The following is a 14,380-nucleotide window of genomic DNA, read 5'->3' on the forward strand; positions in this document are numbered from 1 at the left end:
AGAAAAGTTAGGGTGGATGGGGGTTGCACCGTGAAAATCCGTGCGAAGAAAAGTGGTTGGACGAAGAGTGCGCGCGAGCGAGAAAGAGAGAGAAAGAGAGAGAGTGAACGGCGAAGAAAAAAAACACAACCTTTTGGAACAAAATAAAATCAGCATGAAAAAGTGGTGTGAGCAAGCGAGAACGAGAGCGAGAGAGAGGTGGAAAGATAGTGCGCGCACACAAGAGAGCAAACATAAGAGGGAGACGGACAGAGAGAGAGAGAGCGAGAGCGAGCAAAGCAGGCGCACAGTTTGTTGTGCACGTAAAAGCGCTGCACGGGAAGAGCACGACACACACCGTGTGTGTTTGTGTGCGCTTGTGTGCGTGAACAAGGAGACGCAGAAATAGTAGTAGCAGCAGCAGTAGTAGGCACTGTAGCCCAGAGTAACACAGTGTTGGTGGTGGTAGTCCCCAATTTGCTCACACAGTGATAGTACTGCAATTTGCGTTGGTACAGGCAAAGTAAAATCAACACGAAAGCGAAGATTAAAAAAAAAAGCACACGCACCGAGCAGGCTGGCCAAACCAAAGTAACTCCCGCTGGAGCAAATGATTGCGCCTCCGGTAGTAGTAGTCAGAGTAGTTCAGGGTTCGCGTCGAAGGGCACAAGAGCTTTATTATTCTTTTCGTGTTCGGTGCGCTGCTGGCAATACACACGGGCCCGCGCGTGTGAAGCGATTCTGTGTTGGTAGTGGTGGTTGTTGTAACGGTGGCCGTGAATTTTGGTGAATCCGTCGTTCGGGTTAGCAACGGCGTACGGCGAAAAATAAGGAACGGAAAAGAAAACAGGGGGAAAAACATCCCTCGACCACCCCAGGATAGTGTCCGGCTAAAATCAATTTTGATAGCTTCGTTTTCTTGTTCCTTCCAGTAGTAGCCGGAATTTCGCTCTTTTTCTCTCTCTCTCTCTCTCTCTCTCTCTCTCGCTTTATCTGGTAAGCTCTCCTGTCCATGGGGTCCTTCGTTCGAACGGGTAAAGGTCGTCATGGATGGATTTTTTGTTGTTGTTTTTTTTAGTAGGGGTTGCGATAGGAAATCCATACCCAGCGCTCACTTAGTGAGCTTTATTACATATTGCTTCACTTCTCAGTCGATACAAGTATAAACGGTGGTGGCCGTGCAGAAGGGCAAATACTTCCCCGTGCCTTTACTGAGACAGGAGTAGTATGCGCGCTTCTGGAAGTGGTGTTTGTCTGTGCGCGCTCGTGTGCCTGTGTGTGGGAGTGTGAGAAAATCGGTTGTCCAAAAGAACCACTGCTGCTGCTGCTGCTGCGGTGGTGCCGTTGTGCGCGATGCAGTCGATGGAAGCTGTGCACGGTGAAAAGACACCTGCCAGGAACACCCACTGGGGCTGCTTGTAGGGTGGCGGAAGGTGACACAGCAGACAGAAAAAAAAACACACACACAGAGGAACAAACGGTGTATAAACGTCAAGCGGGCCAAGTGACAGAAGACAGAACGTACCGTCGTGTCTCGTCCAATATCTCACACACGGGACCGAACGCAATCGCATCAGCATAGAGCTAAGGGCGTGTGTGCGTTTTTATTAGTATGTAAATTATGTGAGCAAGTGTCCGTGTGTGTATGTATGTATGTTCCTCCCTCCCCCCCCCCCCATGCTCTCCCTTTTTTTCTTCGTCTATCACTCTGTACATATATCTCTATCAAGTGAGAAGTAAGCAGAAAAGTAAGATAGTGAGAAGCGACCAATATCACGCCAATCTCATCATCACCATCTTCTGGTCGATAAGAATCGCAAAGTGTCCTCCAAATGTAGTTTGTGTGTGTTTCGGGGGTTGTTTCGTATAAAATGAATGGGGGTTGTTTTTTTTACACTGGTGGGTGGTGGTCAGATGGGGTGCGATTCGATTGTGTGTGAGCAGAGTGAGAGCATCACGGTGAGCAACGTGAGTGTGAGATAGCGAGCTTTTGCAGTTTCCAGAGAGTGAACCGCGCGCGCGTATGTGTGTGTGTGTGCGTAATTTTTGAAGGAAAATCATTTCAATCGCCTCTACACGCGGAAATCTTCCTCGTTTGGGGTAGTATAAGGCCAAAAAATAAAGGGGTGCCGTGAGAGTGAAGCAGTGTACGTGAGTGTGAGTGAAGAAAAGCGTGAGCCAAATGAGTCAATGTGAGGTCGTAATGTGAAACAATTGCCTGCCCGATCGGGTTTTTGCACCCTCGGCAGAAAAGGGGACATTGTGGTGGGTCCCTGTTCCGTGTGAGTGTGTGTGTGTGGAGCGGAAAATCCAGTGTGTGTGAGCCCAGGGAAGCGATGAAGATCATCACCGCCAGTTGTAGCGCTAGTGCACGTACACCAGGACGCACTCCAACTCCATCTCAGCTCCGGATGCCGTCCAGAGTGTGTGTTTGACCTGGGAAAATGGAAAATGTGGTGCGTGAGCACTAGGGGCTCACAGTAGTCAGGTGTAAAGCTTTTTGCCGTGGGCCTTTCTTGGAACTAGCTTCGCTTTCGGGGAATACGAAAACAAGAACCAACAAACTACTAAATGTCACCCTGTCGTGCATGTTTGTGTGTGTGTGTGTGTGTGTGTGTGAGCGATAATGCGCCTCCATAATTATTTTCCCTGTATTCTTCTAATGTGAAGAATATTTCCCGAAAGGAAAAGGTCATTAAAGAAAAGTGTGTGAATTTAGTGATCGTTGTATTTTTTATTAAGTACAAACACGCGCGCTGTTTGTGTGTTAACACTTAAAAGTGTTTTAGCATTAAGTTTTCTTTTAGTGCTTTCCCTTTAGTTAGTTGCGTTCAGTTGATAATTTACCATTTCCATCTTTTCCAGTTTGTGAACGTGTGTGTGTGTGCGTGCCCATCCTCTGCTGTTCTGATTGCCACCCCGGTATAGGTGCCAGCGTGCGTGTGTATGTGCTTTTGCGTGTTTTCGTGTGTTTGTGCGTGGGCGTATGTGCAATAAAAAAGGCAAGTGAAGTGAAGTTATTAAGTAAACAGTACACAGCAGTGCACTCAGGCAAAGGTAACGGCCAGAAATCAATAGCAACCGGTAGCTGTCAAAAGAAGCGAATGACACATCCTACTGCTACTACCACTATTGTACCACTGTGCGTGTTTTATTCCTGGATGAAGCAGCAGTTAGTGATCGTTGTTGGCAACCACTAGCAAAGCGAAGCGACGTAGCAAGCGGGTTTCTTCGTGCGTGTGTGTGTAACGTTACAACACACCACTTTACTACACCTTGACGACGGGTCGTCGGGAAGCAAGCAGCGTTATCCCGATCCCCTGATAGAGTAACGCACTTCATAGTAACGCAGCAGGCTCCCAGCAGAGCAAGTGTGTCTCCCCGTGTGTTTGTGCTGTTTTTTAGTGATTGTTTTACTAATTTGTGAGTTTAAAAGTGTGTATATATAGTTTAGGAAGAGTAGAGGAAAAGTTGAAAAGTTGAAAAAAGGAATTGTTCTTCGAATCAACGCCTTTATCCCCAAAAGAAAATCCCAATCAATAGAAGCAGCACAGAGCAGCAAGTTGAAAGTTGATTGTGTTGTGTGTGTTTTATTTGAGAATTTTCGTTTCACTTGTGTCGTCTGTGTGCGCCCGTTTCCCTCCGATTGAGATACCTCACAAACAACAGCCGCTAAACAGACACGACGTAACTGTAGTAACGCCTAGCAGCATTCATCGCAACCGAACAGGAAAGACCTCTCCGAACAAAGTCAGCGTGTCCTGAAACGAATTGAAACCAGAAAAAAGGTAAATTTAGATCACTTTTGTACACCGATACCTAAAGGCTTGCGACATCCTTCTTCTTCTTCTCTTTTTTATTTATGACCTCAAGAGGCCTTGTTGTGCCATTGACTTAATTTTACCATTAGCTGGATAGACCTGCCGTATGGGGAGTCTGTCCGGACGGTATTCTATGTACGCTTCTGGCGTGTGAAAATCACAGCAACTCCCGGAAAACTCAAGATATCCACATTCCAAAAAAAACAACTTTAAATGTCAACGCTTCAAAATTCTTCCGCTTTTGATTCTGGAAGGAAAAAGCTGTTTTTCCTCACCACCAAACACGCACCATTATCGGTGGACCCAGTACATTTGCTTTCCGGTGAGGATCAATATTTATTGCTTTATTGTTACTGTTGCTGCTGTTGCTGAAGTTTGTGTTGAAGCTTTTACGATTCTTTTTATAGAAAATATTATCGACTATTAGGAGGCAAGGCGTAGCGGGCTATAAAAGAAAGGAGGAACCACTCTCGCTCTCCTCAACGTCGCCGTTGTGTTCGTTTTTATTCTTTTAAATCGCCCATAAGTCGCCTTTGGAATGCTGGATGGGCGGTAGGACCGAAAGCCACAAGCCAAGCACCCAGCGGGAGGAAGTATCCAATACCGATTAGGAGTGTTTGAAGCAACAGAGCGAACGGTAAAGAGAGCGTGCGACGGTGTGTGAGACAAGGACGGGCATGTGCAGAGAAAGAGTGTGCCGCCCCGTACGTTGACCTTCTGGAAATCGACATTTTCTGGAGGATGTTTCCTTGGGTCGGGTCCGCTTTTAGAACGTTTGGAGATTTTTGTATTACCTGTCGTCCCATTGTTATTTTTTGTCTTTCTAAATATAGACTTTTGAAAAGATTGTGAGAAACAGATTAAAACAAAGAAAGGAAAACGAGTCCTTTCAAGATTTCGGACTGTTTAGTGTTTAGGAGAAATGCAAGGCCTGCTCGTTGATTTTAGTTAAAATTCGAGAAAGTCGAATCAACTGCTCATGGTTTTCTTTGGCTCATGAAAAATCCTTGAAACTTTTTCGAACCTAGAAGGCTAGTTTTGTAGGAGTGTGTGTGTGCGTGTCCTCTGGAACCAGCACAAGGGGAAGATCACCACCCTTTTGGGTACCTTCCCACGTTGCGTCCAACCGTACCAAAATCCTTCCCCAAAAAGAAGGACCTTATTTTCTTTTAGTCAATGATTATCACCCTGGAATGGGAGAGCTTTTCCATTGCTCACTCTCTTTATCTCTCACTCTCGCTTTCGTAGATTTCTCTTCAACATATCCAGTCATCTCGAAATCACAGAGGATACGTTCTCTGTGTATGTTTTTTTTTCCCAGAGTGAGCTGGCTGTGATGGAATTTTTGCTGAGCTGTTGGCCAACATATTAAAAATCTTGCACTCAACTAAATGGTGATTCTTCATCAGGACATAAACAAATGTTAAGTGGCAGGGATGTGTCACACTTTTCGAACAGTATTTTTTGAGAGGGAAAAGGACTTGTACAGTCTCCTTGAATTTCATGCTTAACCACCAGCAACATGCTAGGATGAGAGCGATTATCCTGTTCGAGGAGGATATATCGATTGCTTTCTCAGAGAAACGCTTTCAGTTTTTTGTTGTGTGTTGAGCAGCTTAAAAAACCCATTATTGTTTCTGTTCTCTGCCATGTTCTCACGCGAAGAAAACAGGCGCTTTTCTCACCCTGGTGATCGGTTATCACGGTGAGTTGGAGCAACATTTGCTCTGTTTTTCCAAAGTGGTGAGCTGAGCGTTTGGGTGAGCAATTGTGTGTTCCAGAAGAGCTGAGATGAGAAGGTGTGAGATCATTTTCCATATGCATTGATGTTGTGCTTGTTGTGGAGAGGACAAATAATACAATTTCTTTTCTTTTGTCTTAAACCTCAATTAGCTACAAGTAACACAAACCCGTTGTGCAATAGCTCTAAGTTTATTGAAGCGTGTTTTGGATGTAGAACAAACTTTTGCTCAGCTCACTTCTGCCTGTCATTTTGGACTGCTACTCACAAAGATGAGTAGTAAGACAATCTTTCTCTCTCTCTCTCTCTATCCGCGCCCCAGCCGTTATTGCTCTCAAGGTAACTTCCGTGAAAACGCAGAGAAGCAATGAAAACGCACGTGTAACTATGTGTGTGTGAGTGGTGTCTGTGTGTGTGAGCGCACATCTTTTCACGGTTATCTCACCCCGCAGCTTTGATCTGACAGAAGATGGTGATTTGTGGGAGATGCTACATCTCGCGCGCTTACCATAGACAAGCTTCTCACATGTTCACCTGTTTTTAAAACGCTTGCATGACTGTGTGTGTATGTGTGTGTTTATGCATGTCGCCCAGAGCAACATACAGTACGCACGAACGCACGCACCAGCCAGAGCCAGAAAGAAAACGATGGAGACTAATTGCATCCATCCGTAGCGAGCGGTATATACACTGTTGCTTAAACATTTGCTGCGAGCTACAAAATACAGCCTCCCAAGCACAGCTAGCGAAGGAATGGAGGGAGGAGGAGTGGATTGAATTAGTAGAAGGAAATGATCCTGGTGTAACGACACATTTGCCAAGCATCAATTTTCAAAGTCATCTTAATTCCTCTAGATCAATCATAAGGGACCAGGAGAATTGTTTTTATTTTTGATACAATATTAAAATATTTTTTGCTCAAAGGGCCTCACAGCAATTCAGGAATACAGCAATTCTTCAAGGAATTAGCTCCATTACATTACACCCATGGAGGCGCCTAGTAGCTGGTAGAATTTTTCATTATAAAATTTACTTAATTTTCATATCTATTAGTTATCGTTGAGGACCAGCATTAAATCTCATCCGGATCCACCCCCCTTATAGAGAACTGAATAACGTTTACACACAAAAAATATACTGACTTTATAGCCGTAGTAATCCACCCAATAATCCATTGTCATTTTAATGATGTCTTTAGAGCTTTATTATTTCTTATGAAGCATCTGTTAAAGTAATGGCGGGATTGTACTAATAGATTTAACTTTGGATTATGTATTAACATCTTAAACATCCAATTGGCCCATTGTGTTGCTAGTTGATCATAGTTGATCAACAGGGTAATATTTTGCAATATATGAACGTATTGGCACAAAACTCGCTGTAGAACTATCGGGCAAATCTTTATGTATGTGTGTCTAAGACAAAGTAGTAGCTGTAGGATAAGGTCCAGAAAGAGGCACATTACTCGGGTAAAATCTAGACAGAGAAGCTAGTAAAGACCTCCTGAGGACCAAGCAGATGAACAAAAAGATAAATTATTTATTTCCTCTAGAAATATTGGAAATTCTTGAAGTACTCCCTCACTAATTCTGAAGATGTTTTCATTGAAAGGCGTGACATGATTCATGTGTTCTATTATGGCTGGAATGTGGAAAACTGATTAAGTTTACAAACGCCAGACGATCGCACTTGAAAAAGCAACCGATATGAATCACCCAGGAATTCATTCTAGCATTGAAGTGTTACTGAAATTTGACAACAATAAACAAGGGTTGAAGTGAAATGTAGATACCGAAACCCCGAAAACTTAGTCATTGATTAGTTAGTGGTCGAGGTGGGTCTCTGTTCTGATTTATCTGTGTCAAAAGAATAACTTTTGCGAAAACAATTCTATCTCACAATGCTACTGGAGATATGAATCACAGTGTATCCGGTTACAACCGGATAGTAATGAGCGGTGTTAATTAGATTTTAAATTAAAATGATGCCTCCTGTTGCGCATTAATGGTCGCTAAAAGGCAAAGCAAAACAAACGTGAATCCTCAACCGATGATTCACAATCACACCACGATGCTCGTATTGAAGGGTGTGTGAAGTTTGGCTCGTTGAATTGTTTGCATATTGGCGACAAGATGCCCTAGCGCAGCTGCATCGTACGTACCACAAGACAAAGATGGCCAGACAGGGCCGATGATAACGAATTTCAGATATGTGCCGAGCACCCACCAGGTCAGGTGTTGGCTGACGCTATGTTTTGGTTCGACACTCACCACGCGATGACTAATAAGCGTTGGCTAATGTTGGAATTCTGCTGCGTTTGTGGGAGGGTGCTATCGCTACAGATGATAAGCTAATAACCGAATGACGTGCTCAAACTTTTGGGCACTCTGCTATAAGCGTGACCACAGTTGCCAGAATTTATTAAGTTCAAGTTGAAATTGCTTTTATTTAAAACGAAGTGCAAAAAATGTTTAAGTCCAAATATTACCCGTTACAGCACAGCAATGTCGCCAAACCAAACGGATGGTGCATTTGTGCGAGTGTGTGGTACCAGCGCATTAGAATTTCATAACATTGAATCAGAGACTCGCGGATGGGAAGGCTCATTTACACCAGCCATAACACCTTTCCAAAAGCACCAAGTCCCAAAAGTAACCGCCAAACTTCAACATCCTCCTTCCCCCAGGTAGCTGGGCCTTAGTTATGTGCACACTCCGTTGTTTCAAGCATCGATACTATTGAAGAGGTGTGTGTGTGTGTGTGTGTGGCAATCGAGATTGGAAAGAAGACTGAAGGAAAAACAACTGATTCTTTTAACCTTTGCGCCGTGTACACCACACATAGGAATATCCTTGCTCTGACAGTGTGTACGCGTGTGTGTGTGTTTGTTACAAACGAATTTGGAGTTTGGGTTGCCCAAGGTGGTCGATAGCAGCGGAAGTTCGAGATCATTGCTGGTTGGTGTTAGGTAAACCTTTTGGTTGGATTTTTTTTTGGAACAAATAAGTGAAAGTAGGTAGAAGAAGTTCTTTATATGGTTTGTTGAACATCATTTTTCAACTTTGTGCTTATTTTAGTCTGAGAAAGCATGGGAGTTAGACATTAAGAACTCATCGGAATATGAATGAGAATAACAATAGAATGATAAGAATAAAATGGGAAAGTCCTAATGACTGTCGTTAGCAGTGTGATAAATGCACCGTAGCTCATAATGCATAATATCCTACTGATCCCACCACAAGTTTAGAGGGATTGGGTAGTTAGCAGCTCAATACAATTTAAAACAGATTAGACACAGGTCTGGGGCGGTCCGGTGGCAGAGGCAAAAACGGCGCCAGTCTTCGCCTTGAACGGCGTCGGGTTCGAATCCCATCCCGACCGCCTCCCCGTACTCAGGGCTGACTACTACTCTACTCCCAATCCCCACACCACCTTCCCCCGTTATCTAGCCTCCAAGATTAGCAAGATTGTTTGACAACCCATGAAATCTCGTGAACAAGACGGCCTAGCGAGGTAAATCACTTCAATTTTCTACTTTAATCGTTTTACTATCCTGGGCACGGCACCGGCCGCACCAGCTAACATTACCCAACAAAATTGTTATTAAGCTACTTTTTTAGCCTTTCTTACCGCATTTTACAAACGAAAAACCCCGCACAATACATAATGCAACAAACGCACACAACAACAGCAACAACATTCCGACGCGAGTTTTTCCCACGCTTTTCTTACGATCTGCTTTTCCCCCCGCCAAAAGCGTACGTTCGGAACATTCGATCCGTTTCTGTTTCTCACCCCTTCTTACGAGCTGTGTTGCGCTCCATTTACACCGTCACTGTGTCAATCCATCTCCATTTTGGATGTGTGTGTGTGTGTGTGTGTGTGTGTGTGTGTGTGTGTGTGTGGGAATGATGATTCCGGATACAGCCAGAAACAACATCCGCTAAGTGACTTCTTTTTACCATCAATTAAGCTCACTCTCCTCTTTCTCTTTCACTCGCTCTCTCTCTCTCTCGCTCTTAGCGAATCTTTGGGAGCCTCACCTGTGTCTGGGCATTATTTTTCCTTTTCATTACTACATTTTCTGGGTGGCATTTAACCGTACGTCGTGCGATTCCTTCTGGACGATTCATGCGTCGCCGTGGCGGTGCGATGCTGCCCACGTCTTGCGACCCCGGTGTGCGTGTATGTACGCAATCACATATGGAATTGAACTGGGGCACGCAGAATTGCACTTTCGGCAGCGAAGGCGGTTTGTTGTTTTGTGGTGATAAAAATTATCTTTTATCTCGCGATTCTTCCCCATGTCGTCATCGGGGGCAGTTGGTGACGTAACGCACACCCCCTCACAACCCAACCCAGCCTAGGAAGAACGGGTGACATAGGGACTCACACACACGCACACGCGGCAGTGGAGGAGGAAGTGTTTATTTTTGGAGCTTTTTTAACATCATTCTGTCGCTTTCGGTCGCGTGTGGGGCGTGGAGATGGGTGTGAGAGCTTAAGACGAGGTCTCAGATGGATGCCACATCCTCGCCACACTCATGAATGAACTGGGCGAAAAATAATGTCTGCAGATGGGAGGATGGAGAATGTTTTCTTTATTTTCCATCTCAAATCGGCTTGCACGCGCCTTGATAGTGGTGTAAGTTTCGTTGACATTTAAGTTTTGTGTTCGAAGAAACATAATCGCCATCGAAAAATGACGCTGGCGCACATTAGCCAGTCTGCAGCCTCGCTTCCAGATCGGTTTCAGGGGAATCGTTCGGCGCTGTGTTGTTATTGTATTGATTCGCATGAAAAGCACATTCATGTAATTTTCAAACACTTCCCAATGCTACAGGAGGAAGCTCAATTTCGATTACCGCTTCGCTTGCGGGAAGAAGGAAGCGATGTTTGGGGGTCGGTTCAATAATTAATTAGCATTAGCAGGTTTGCTACCATATTCGGAAGTTCGGGTTATTTATGTATCCCGAGCGCCGCGAGATTACGTATTACGCCGTTTGCTAATGGTTTAAGTAAGTTCGGCTAACACGTAACGAGTTTTATTTTTACTCTTTTATATTCGATCTTTGCAATTTTTTGTGTGTCTTTGCTTGGCATTTGTTAAGTAATGCTTTATTTTAAATTGCTATTACACAGGGTGATCCGAGATGAACAAGTAACGTTCGAGACATTTGGTGACTTTTACACTGGTTTTATAAGAGACTCCACATACTCTTAACTATTGTATTAAAGTTAGTGGAAAAACTTGATTCAATTATTAAATTTTTATGATGGTTTATCTCGTTTCCATTAAATTAAAAACTTATTTATTTATAAGTTCCGAATTTTTACTGTTCCAATGGAGCAGCCTGGTAGTTTGTAGTCAAACTGATCATCTTCCGTCCAGCTAAAGTGTCTCAGAAACGTATTTGCGTATAAATGTGCTACACAGTCTCAGTTTTATGCCTCGAAACAGCTGATTTGAACAGCGAAGTTATTTCAGGCTGTGGTACGACCGGATGGTTACCATCACTATTAAACAAGGAACAAATGAAGTCGCGGGATTGCTCAAATTATCGGTTTTTCTATGCTTTTTTCTGCGCTAATTTTTAATCCAATGTAGGTGATGTTTTGGACGACTTCGAAGGTGCGATCACCTATCATTACATCTTCCTCTCTCGTTTGAGCTTCGAAGGAGAGCTTCAAACCAATAATGTGGATATCATCAGCGGATTGACATATATTAGCTCTGGACTCTTCGAAGTTTCTTAGACCGAATCGCTGGGCAAGCCCTCGCTAGTATCTGGTGGGAGAGAAGACCGGGAAGAAGAAGGGCCATCTCCTTCAGACGCTGGCTCTCGGTGATCCTAAGAATTTTCTATCCACCTTTCATGACATGTGATGATGGTTATTATCATTCTTCAAAGCCTCGTTACATAGGCGGCGGAAGGCCTCTATCTTGCAACGAGCTGTGAATGCTCAAAAACCTTGCTTCCGATCAGCAGAATCGATGTGATAGGGGTTCCATTCCGCTTAGGGTCTACGCTACGGCGGAACGGTCCGGATGGGATTTGAACTCCGGTTTTGCCGTATGCCCCGGTCCTGCCGAGCCGCCCTTAGGGTCTCTAACGAGAAACAGCTCAAGAAAATGCTATTTTATTGTCATATTCTGAAGTGACTTGAATTGACTCTTCATTTAGGAATTCTCTCTTAAAGCACAAAGAAGCAACACAAGCTTTTTTATAAATTGTGGAGCAGCCTAGTGGTTTGTAGTTTTAGTTAAAAATAATCTACAAATTATATCTTTTGCTTTTGTCGCATTATGATGTGTTAAACATGAATTAAAAACTGCATGGTTTTGTGCGGTTCACAAGAAATTCTTTATTTGTTTTCGCTCATCGCAAAATAATTGCTTCAGTTTGTTTTGGTTGGTGGTGAGCCTCCAATTACTTTGCGGCGAAATGGTTTTTTTTTTGTTGTTATCGGGTTTTTATCGATAGCGATAAAAAAGACGCAAAGCAATGTTGAGCATTGCATTAATTGTAGCAGCATTTTAATCCTGCTGTATCATATCCAGATACAAAGACGATTACGCGTAACGACGACTTAAGCTTAGCGATGTTGCTCCGTAACCGGCCGGCTAGCCCTTTTGGCAGGGTGTCTCGGAATGTACGGTTGTGTTTCCGCTCGGTTTCCCTTTTACAGCGCTGAATTAATCGCGCTCGTGTTAATGTTGTTAACATTAGATTCGTCGCCAATTGCACCTTTCGCTTCACACGCCGTGCCAAGCACGGAGTTTTACAGTCGTCAATCCGTGCCAAACAACAGCACCATGTCGTCACCAGTCACCAGTTGTCAGTTTGAATGAATGTGTATTAACTCTCGTCGCAGGAAACGTGTGATGTTGTGCTGTGTTTGCAATGTGCGGGTGGGTGGGTCGGTGCATGCGGAGGAATGGGGGCTTTTGTCTTGGGCGGTAGTAGTTAAGGTATCCGCTCGATCACGATTGGGCCGGGAGAAAAGATGGCCGGGCATGTTGGAAGTTGGAATAGAGAAGCGTAACGCCGCTCGGTGGCGACGACGACTGGCTGGACTTTTGAACAGTCCGGTCACATAATCGTCTCTGTCCAACCATTCCTGGATTGATTGATCGAGAGCCGGGCCGGGCCGGGTGTGGCGGCAAGGTGAGACGCACCCGACTATCTTTCCATTCCGTTTTGTTTGTTTGCTCTGGTCGTGTGTGCGCCAACACGATCGTGTCTGTCCGTTTGCTGGTTACTTTCGCGGCAAACGTGCTGCCTGCCAGGCCATTGTTGTGTGTCATTGTTTCTGTGTAGGTCTATCTCTCTATCTCTTTCTCTCGCTCTGTCTCTCCCCATGAGGGCAGCACACGGCACAGATCATTGGGATGTGGAGTGAATAATTGAGTTGAATCGGAGAAAGGATGCATTCCTTTGCATCATGATGGATCGTCCGGCCCATTTAGATGTGCACTTGTGCAAAACCATTCGCAGCGTTACGCCTCTGTAGACGATTTACCTTGGAATATGGTTATTATTCGAAATAAATGCCAAACGAAACGGTTCAGTAAGCTTATTGGCCGTATTTGCATAACTTTAGGCGTTTTGAACTAATGTTGAAGACGGTTAGCAATGGCGCTACTCAGCATTACACATAATAATCGTTCGTCATTCCCATTTTACCGTGGGGGTGTGGACTGGAATGAAAGAATCATGTAACGTGTAATAGCTCCAGCAGCAGTGTGCCTTCGACCTATCGATTAATGCTAATCAGAAACCGAAGTGCATTTGTGCTGTTATTGGCCACGTCTATCAATGTCCGGTGGATAGCGAATAGAGGTATCAACTAATTTGCTCTGGACCCGTTCGTTCTGGCGAAGGGAGAAAGGTGTAATTGAGAGTCGGCCCTGAATTGGTGGTGCCTTGGAATGTATTAAGTGCCATCGGTGCTGGCGCGAGTCACCAAGGGAATGGGCTGAACGTCGATTGAATAGAATTCTAGCTGTGGTGCCAGCAATTATCTATTTGTTTTGCGCTCGGTGGAAGAATTGATGCGAGAGAAATTATCGACAGTTTGTGGTGATGATTGCACGATCGTTGGCGAAATACGTTAAGTGCGACCATTGTCGGTCGAAATAATAGTTGTGTCGTTCGTTATCGCGAAGAATTTTTGGAGGAAATTATGGGGAAAATTATATCCTCTCGCTGGGTAGGTGTTGTTGCCTGCAGTAGGAAGTGTTGCCGGGCGGTGTAGCGTGACTTAGCTCGTTTGTACCAACCGTCTCCCGATATCCGAATCGATAAGGTCATTCGAAAGTAAAAGAGGTCAAATCAATGAACATCTTCGTTCGTTACGATGGTAGTAATTGCAATGGCAAAAAAGAGCCAATTAGAATACATCTAACGTTCGTAGGAATCGCTTTGACGACGATGTCTTAGAACACATAAGAACTTCCGCGAGAGGTCTTGTTAGGCAATGTTACCCATATAAGGATATTCAGGCGAGGCCTTCAAAATTAATACATTGTAAAAAATAATGATGATAAAGTAGGATATCGGATACGATGGCCGACGTTTTGGATATAAAAATAAGACAGTATCTCCACTCAATTGATTGGTCTAGATCAGTTGAAAGAGTAGAATTTGACTAGCAGCGCCATCTGTGATATAAAACGACAGGTACTTATAAGCACTACTAAAATGGTCTATGATGACTTCTGCTTTTGTTTTGTGTAGCTATTCATGCAAACTACGAACTACTAGGAAACATAGTTTTATTTTATGGCTAAAATCTTACAGTTCAATCTGAGTGAATGATAGACTAAATGAAGTTT

At 44.1% G+C, this 14,380-nt stretch overlaps 1 protein-coding gene across 11 annotated transcripts in view; it reads left to right on the plus strand.

Moving 5' to 3' along the window:
• LOC118503979 (guanine nucleotide-binding protein G(s) subunit alpha) overlaps positions 1-14,380 on the plus strand; it is a 28,416-nt gene that overhangs the window by 857 nt on the left and 13,179 nt on the right. For 5 of the 11 annotated variants that reach the window (XM_036037920.1, XM_036037915.1, XM_036037914.1 and 2 more), the window contains exon 2: positions 2,845-3,767. The gene's annotated coding sequence lies outside the window, so the exon portion shown is untranslated. Of the gene's footprint in view, positions 1-417; positions 571-954; positions 976-1,065; positions 1,413-1,709; positions 2,245-2,844; positions 3,768-14,380 lie in introns of those variants that run through there. The other 6 variants (XM_036037917.1, XM_036037921.1, XM_036037919.1 and 3 more) reach the window with 6 other exon arrangements.

This window comes from Anopheles stephensi, chromosome 2 (genome assembly GCF_013141755.1).
Source record: "Anopheles stephensi strain Indian chromosome 2, UCI_ANSTEP_V1.0, whole genome shotgun sequence".
Lineage (NCBI taxonomy): Eukaryota > Metazoa > Arthropoda > Insecta > Diptera > Culicidae > Anopheles > Anopheles stephensi.